Source organism: Oryzias melastigma, unplaced genomic scaffold (assembly GCF_002922805.2).
Source record: "Oryzias melastigma strain HK-1 unplaced genomic scaffold, ASM292280v2 sc00260, whole genome shotgun sequence".
Lineage (NCBI taxonomy): Eukaryota > Metazoa > Chordata > Actinopteri > Beloniformes > Adrianichthyidae > Oryzias > Oryzias melastigma.
Genome location: NW_023416894.1, coordinates 297,386 through 305,303, shown reverse-complemented (window position 1 = coordinate 305,303; position 7,918 = coordinate 297,386). Strand labels below are relative to the sequence as shown.

The 7,918-nt window shown below is 35.2% G+C and overlaps 1 long non-coding RNA gene across 2 annotated transcripts; it reads left to right on the top strand.

Annotated features, from left to right (window-relative positions):
* Positions 1-588: 588 nt before the first annotated feature.
* On the top strand, positions 589-3,356 carry LOC112141631. Of its 2 annotated transcripts, XR_002918434.2 has the most exons (4): positions 589-1,296; positions 1,659-1,766; positions 1,923-2,021; positions 2,856-3,356. It is a non-coding gene; the product is annotated as an uncharacterized LOC112141631 (long non-coding RNA). The 2 variants fall into 2 exon arrangements; XR_004947377.1 differs by having other exon boundaries at positions 589-1,766.
* The last annotated feature ends 4,562 nt before the right edge of the window (positions 3,357-7,918 follow it).

Sequence of the window (7,918 nt, the reverse complement as noted above, 5' to 3'; positions counted from 1 at the left end):
CAAAATTATTGAGTTATTTTTTGACCCATTAATAAGGTTAAGTATATTATGTGTTTATATATAAGATAACTATAAGATTAAGGCCTATTAAAAGTTTTTTTTAATTAAAATTTACATTTTTATATTTGAAAATGTGAAAATGTTAGAGGATTGAATCAAGGGAAATAAAAAAGAGAAAATTAAGGAAAATATACAAAATGTGCAGTAGAAATACAAACATAAAAAACACACACAATACACGGTAAATTTCCCAGTGTAATATCTTCGTAGTCAAACTGTTCCAACTCTTTCAGAGTCATCACAACAACAGCAAGTGTAAGGCCCCACACCCATTTTCAAGGTGTTGGTGTTAATACTCAGAGTTAAAATCCATCAACTCTGAGTATTAACAGCTGAAAATTTAGCAGTGTTAAATATGTTCATTTACTCTTTAAGAGTTGTTTTAACAAAATAATGTGCAAACTGCCACCTAGTGGTGGTGAATAAATCTGGTGTGGAGAGACGCAGAAAGCTCCGCCCACCTCTTTACATTTGAACCAAACCATACCAGGAGTACGTGACCAACGTCCCTTCAAGTCCACGGTAAGGATGTTTACTATGTACTAAATCTATTTATATTCATTTTTCAAAAATAACTTATGTCACATAACATGTTGGTTGTTCATGCGTTTTTTTTTTTTTTTTTTTTTTTTTTAGCTAGGTCGGTATTTCTACCACTATTTCTAAAGTGCTAATGCTGTCGAGTGAAAAACTAGCTTAAAATGCGCGCCAATTCGGTTCAACTCGAAATTATTATTAAATTTGCCTTATAATTGTTATGAATGTATAGTTTTAATTTAATGAATATAATAGAAATACTCGGAATTAGTTGTGGTTTGAGGAATATAATTCCCATATTTGTAAAATGGCGGTTAAAATCAAATATAACTGAATGTGCAGACAGCACATCATCAGAGTATTTTTTTTTACTTAAATATTTCAAACAAACTCATAGTTTATCCATACTTTTACTTGGTATTCTTGCTCTTTCTGCTATGACAGACTGCAGTAGGGTGGTTAATTCAATTATTTTTACTAACTTAAGTTTAAGTGACTAATTATTTTACGAAGTTGTGCCTGTCATCAGGGAATTGTGGGATGCGATGTTGCGATTCCTGTCATCTGCGTTTTGATTGGTTGGATTAGTTCCGGTTCTTGTCTTGCTTTGAGTTGTCGGAAGAAGCATTGAGTGATGGCAGAAACGTTTGTTCTTCGGTTTCTGGCGCTAATGTTTGGATATTGAGTCAGTGAACTAACGTGAGTGCCTGTTTAGTTTAATATCATTTGTGGTGGCCTTTAATTTCCATGTTAGCGGGGGAGCACTGTAGCCGAGTTAGCCCGCCGTCGTTCTCCTGCGGAAATGCGCCTCGTTAAACTGATTGCACACCGCGTTCAAACCGGTACTTTCAATGAAACGTCCGTCGATTTTGAGCTTCTGTTATCACAACGAAATCTGACCGCGAGCTGACATGAGGGAGAAGAATGTGTATTTTATCATTATACTTTGGTAGACTCGGTGCATTGTTTACTTGTAATTCTCATCTTTAACAAAGCATATAAAGCAGTGGATGCAACTCAGAAATGTCCATATACATTTATTTATTTATTTAATATTGCAGGTCATCACCACCCAGGCAGGTGAAAGAAATCTACGCCGGGGGATTTGTGGTCTTCTTTTCAATCTGAGTGACCTTTCAGGGAGCGTTCATTTCTCCAGGACCGGTCATGTAAGTCACTCAAAAAAAGATGTTTGGTATCTTAAACATTTCGAAAATAATGTTTTCAAATTATTTAACTAAAATAAGAAACAGATACTCTGCTGACAAAGTTTTTTCAAGTTGTGAATGTGAAACTACAAATGTGATGTTTGCTTTGTCTTACAGGACCGTTACTGATGGTGAGAGTGGCACAAGCTACCTGGCATGGAGGATTAAAAACTATTCAGCAATCTGAAGCAGGACGCAGAAGAGCATCACACAGAGGTGACACTACAATTTTGAAAGAGTTAAACAATTTTGGAATTAATTTTCATTTAAATAAAATTTGCTAGCAAATGTATTTGTCAAATATGACCTTTGTTGTGAAGAATGATCTGGAGGAGCATCTCATGATGATCAGATTGGAGGAGCAGCTATATGTCTGTATCTCAGTGATCAATTTTGACAACTTGATATCCTGCATTAGTCTAAGGAGGGAAACAAAAAAATTAAATGAGGATTTTTTTTTTTTTATTTTTTTTTTTTGGTCTTGATCTAAAAAAAAAAGAAAAATGCATGAATACATTCAGTACATTCAACGATCAATCAGCCAGCTTTTGCTCTATGTTGATTTTGGACCTCAGCCTGTCAATTTTGCCAGATAGTCAGTTTTTCCAGTCCAAAAGTTATTTAAAAACGGAGGGCTAAAGAAAGTTAAAAAAAATATATACATTGCTCTCAAAAAGAAGTCACACGAAAAACTACGTTGTCAACAATAACTGTCATGGGAGATTGGTCAATGTTGCAGTAAAGTTGCTGTAAAATTGTGAAGTTGAAGGATGTGCAACAAACCGCAAAGTTTGCTTGAATTTGCTATAATGGTTGCGATCGCAACATTGGGAATTCCTGGATGGACTATAATGTACTTTGTTTATAAGTATTTTTTATAAATAGGAATATCTCGAGTTGAAAGACGTTAACCACTGTTTTTCATTAATGTTCTATTTTTATTATTAGGTTTCAATGACCTGTTGCTTTGATGTGTGTGTGTGGGGGTGTGTGCACATATGTATTGAAGCTTTTCAAAAAAATTAATCTTATTCTTTGTGTCCATCATAGGTTGGAACAAACATTGCGGAATACCTCCAGGGGGTGGAGTCCAGGTCCTATCCATCGGTTCTGGCCCTTGGACAAGTGACGCAAAATTCTTTACAAGCTTTTGCTGTGATGGCTGGTCAGGTATACCCTGAAGATGGACTGGAGCAGTTGGTGTCTGCTTCAAGACATTTTATGTGTTTGATATCAACTACCCCATGCAGTGTGCCTCTTCATGGGAGTTCCTCCAGAAAGTGGTTTATGACATGGAGGGACCAGAATCTAACGAAGTTAAGTTTTTAAAGACTGTCTTAAAGAATGTGAAAGTGTTTTTAAAAAAAATCTGAGTTCATAATAGTTTATGAAAAAAAAAAAATTTATTTGTTACAGATGCTTTTTCTTCTACTTGCAGAAAAATTGCTAACTACAACTTGTTACTGCTGCTTTTTTGAGAAAGCATTTGTCTTCTGTATTTTATTGGTACCCCTTTTTCGGGTTTTATTCTAAATAAATATTTGTCATTAATTCCATGGTTTCTTTCTTGGCGGTGAACATATTTTGGGTTGTAATTTGTGATTTTTAAATGTTTTTTATTGAATGTTAAACATTAGGTTTTATTGAACACAAAGGAGAAAAAGTAGATTTTTAGATTTAACCCAGTATTGAGTCAAATTAACTCAGGAGTTTGGTTAATTTAACCTTTTAAATGGTTTGTTCATTTAACCCAAAACTTGGGTTTGTGGAATTAACCCATGATTATGAGTCAAATAAACTCAAGAGTTGGGTTAACTAGACCTTTAAATTGGGTTGTTAATTTAACCCAATATTTGGGTTGGTGGAAGCAACCCAAATTTGTGAGTTAAAATAACCCAACACAAAGTTAGTCCCTTTTCAACCCTTGGAGTTGGGTTAAAAATAACCCAAGTTGGGTTATTTTTAACCACTGAGTTTTTAGTGTGTGCCTAGCCAACATGGGTGCATGCACCTTTTGTCTAAATGCCTAAAAACATAGTGGCGCGGGTTCAGCGCGAACACGGAGTCACTTTCTCTGCTGCTTCTCCACAGTGGGGAGGGGCGGGGCTCCTCTCACGCGCTTTCTCCACCTGCTCCACAGGTGAGAACACGGGGGAGGCAGAGCGGCCGCGAGCGGAAAAGTCTGAGCTGTATCTTTATTTTCTAAAGTAGACACAGACTGCACGCTGTTTTTAATGTTTGTTTTGGCGGTAACCGCAGCAATCTGTCCAAACACTGCGATAAACGCACCAGATTCTAGCGGAATCATGCGCAGCGTCTGACCGTCCAAATGAGACGTCTAGCGGAATTATTGATACAACAGGTGTGTAAACTTGCGGTACACACGTGGAGCACATGACTAAAGTGTTGATCATCAAAGAGAAGTGCGGGAAATTCTAAAATAAGGAGGGGGAATGAAAATTGATGGCAGAACAATGATCATATAATATTAACAGGATGAAAGCTCATATTGGGCCTCAACAATAACAAATTGTCTGACATAAAATGTAAAATTGATTAAAGTGAATTTGAATTTGAACAATGTTTATGGAGTTATATTTGTGCCACCATATTGCAAGCAAAAGTCATAGTTTTGAGATCAAAATTTTTTAAGTTGCAAACAAAATGTTAAGTTTGTCCAAAAAATTTTTTTTTTTTTTTTGCCTTTGCAACTTTTTTTTGTGTGTGTCAGGACAAAAAAAAAAGTTGCGAACAAACGTTTTTAGATGCGTAGTGGCTCATCTTCCATTCACCCCATCTTTTGATAGATGGAAAATTAAAACAAACAAAAAAAAAAATCAAAAATTAAAACATGCAACAATTTAATACTAAAATACTCTGATAATGATTTTGTCAAATTTGCTAATTGCAATTTCTTTTTATTAAAGTGTTGTCTGTTTTTTTTTTTTCCCAGGACACATTGAGGCAGTTGTTGATGGAGAGGCTTCTTCATAAACTTGAATCTGTTGTTAATCAACAGCCACTAAATTTAGATTATCTGGAGTTTGCCACTCGCCATGAACTCATAGTCTTCAACTCATTCTCTGATCAAACAGGCGATGTATCAGAGATTGTGTCAGCACTCCAGAGCCTCCTTTACCTTGTCCAACAAGAAATGAATGAAAGTGCTTTTCACATTGTTGAACAAGAAATTGAGCAAAGTTCTTGTTCTGGCCACTCTAAGATTGTAATCGAAAGAGAAAAGCTAAAAGATTTGTTAGACACTCATCTGCCCATTGGATGCATAGCTAAATGCCTAGGAGTTTCCCGAAGGACAGTGTACAGGAGGATGCAAGAGTATGGGTTTTCTGTCAGAGGCTCATACAGCATTATGACTGACCAAGAATTGGACGGAATTATATCATCTCTTAAAAGTCATATGCCAAATGCTGGTTATCGAATGGTTCACGGACATTTAATTTCAATGGGACTGCACGTTCAGTGGTGGAGGATGAAGGCATCTATGCATCGTGTTGATGCAGCAGGGATCTTCTCACGGCTCACAGAAGTAGGATGTGTTGTCAGAAAATGTTACTCTGTGCGAGGTCCACTATCACTTGTTCACATTGACACAAACCACAAGCTCATAAGGTAAATAAAAGAACACCTCTCAGCTTCAATTGCAACAGTTAAGAACGGTCTCAAAATTGTTTTGCCCATTATACTATTGCGCATTCATTAGTGAACATTTGCCCAAAATGAACCCAGACCCAGTTTTAGTTTAAAAAAAAATATATATATATATATATGTATATAGAAAATAATGTAGAAAATGCCACAAATCAAGTTGATCACAGACACATTTCTAATATTTTTCTGTTAAACTGATATTACGAGTTCTTATTTAAATATGTCTTTGAAACGATTTCTAAAATGGTATTTGTTACTTGCAATATCCTTATAAACAATTAAAACAAAGCAGATCAACATTGCTTTCTTTTTCACAGGTACAATATAGTGATATTTGGTGGAGTGGATGGCTATTCAAGAAAGGTTTTTTTTTTTTTGTAATCTTCATGTGTTATAACAAAATGTATATAATGTTTAGAGTTAACATTTTTTATATCATTAGTTTTTTAATCATGTTTGTCTTACCTAGCATTAAAAGCTATTATTAAATTGTTATATTATTTTTAGTCATTTCACAACTGATTGTTTACTAAACAACTTACTTCATTCTCTCAAATGAAGAAATGTTACAAAATCCTGTAAGAATTTAATGTGGTTTATTTGGTTTTATTGCAGGTTTTGTACTTGAATGCTGCCACAAATAACAAAGCAGAAACAGCCTTCTCCTTCTTTTTAAGAGCCTCTGAACTTCTTGGTGTACCATCAAGGTAGTCTAAGCTAATGCAAATTGATCTGTATAAGGTTTTAAGAAAAACTATTAATGAAACATTTGTGTGTGTCAGGGTAAGGGCCGATCAAGGTGTGGAAAACCTCGACATTGCACATTTCATGTTTGCCACACGGGGAACAGGGAGAGGAAGTTTCATCTCAGGGAAGAGTGTCCACAATCAGAGGTTGGCCTTTCTTGTTATACCTACCTAATTTTTTTTTGTTATTTTAAATAAAAGGTGCTGTTTATGATTTTTTTATTTGTTTTTATGTTTATGGATTTTTACAGAGTAGAGCGACTTTGGCGAGATGTTTGGACTGCAGTCACCAGCAAACATTATGATGTTCTTCACACTCTGGAGGAAAATGGACTGCTCGACATCTCTGATGCAACTCTTCTGTTTGGTGTGCACTACATCTTCCTTCCTCGGCTCCAGGCAGATCTGGACATGTTTGCTAAAGGATGCAACAATCATCCTTTAAGGACAGAAGGTGGTGTCACCCCTGAACAGCTGTGGCATATTGGCCACATACAAGACCTGGATGAGAGCGAAAGACTTGAGGTACTGCTATAAAAGTATTCAATAAAAATTTATGAGCAGCTGTTTACTCTGCAAAAGTTAATTTAGCTACTACTGCCATTAACAATAATTCTCATATCTAATTCTTCCATATTACCTTTCTAAAACCTCAAGTTTGCTGGTTATTGTTCTACAAAAGCCCTAACATAATCTACATATATTGATGTAAAATTTAAAAATCTTGTAACTCTGAGAAACTGTTCATACCTTTCCATCAGTCAAAATTATTGTGTTTTACATCCTGCTTTGATGCTGTTGTCTGTTTTTTTAAGAGTGACACGAGCATGTTTTCAATTGTAAACATTTTTGAAGACAATGAAAAAATCAAAGTAATAGTCAAAGGTTTATTTAAAGTCCCTCTCTGAGTAAAATCATGTTTTTTTGAGTTTTTAACATGCCTGTGTGGCATTTTTCTTACGAAAGAGGACAAATCTAATAAGATATCATGTTTTTCCATTTCTTATTATTTCTCCTTTTAAATTACTTTACAAAACAAACTTTAAGACACTATGTTAACATTTCCATTTGGTTACTGCTGAAGTGACTAATAATTTTTGCTATCTTACTGAATTTTAAAGGATCTACAGGAACCAGGTGTTGACTGGGAGGGTGTTGTGCTCCAAGAAGACCCTGACAGTGGAGTTGTAGTTCCTGAAGTGGAATGCCCCCTGAATAAAGAAACCCTGGAAGTTCTAACAAGAAGCATAAACCCTCTGGAACACTCCACCTCAAATGGTTATGACCTTTATTTACAATTTCTGCAACATGTGTCAAACCATTAACTTTTCAAGAGAAACCATTGCAAACACAGTTTATACATTGACTAAAAACAAACCCTGCAGAAAGAACGTCGACAGTGCAGTGGTAAATGCATTAAAACTTTACATTCATTCTGTTCATGTTGTAACAAAAGAGTAGAACATAAAATATAAGTTAAATAAATGCCCTGAACTGAAAGACCTTGCTTCAAAAATAAAGATCAATCTAAAAAGAAATTAAACTTGTATGGCTTTCTTGGCATTCTATATATTAAAACTTATTTTTGAAATTGTTTTTATGAAAAAAAAGTGGTTGAAAGAATTTAAACCCTGTGGAATCCACCACCATATCGAATTGCTTCCCTCATGAGTCTGACAAACTCTGCATAAGTGCTCA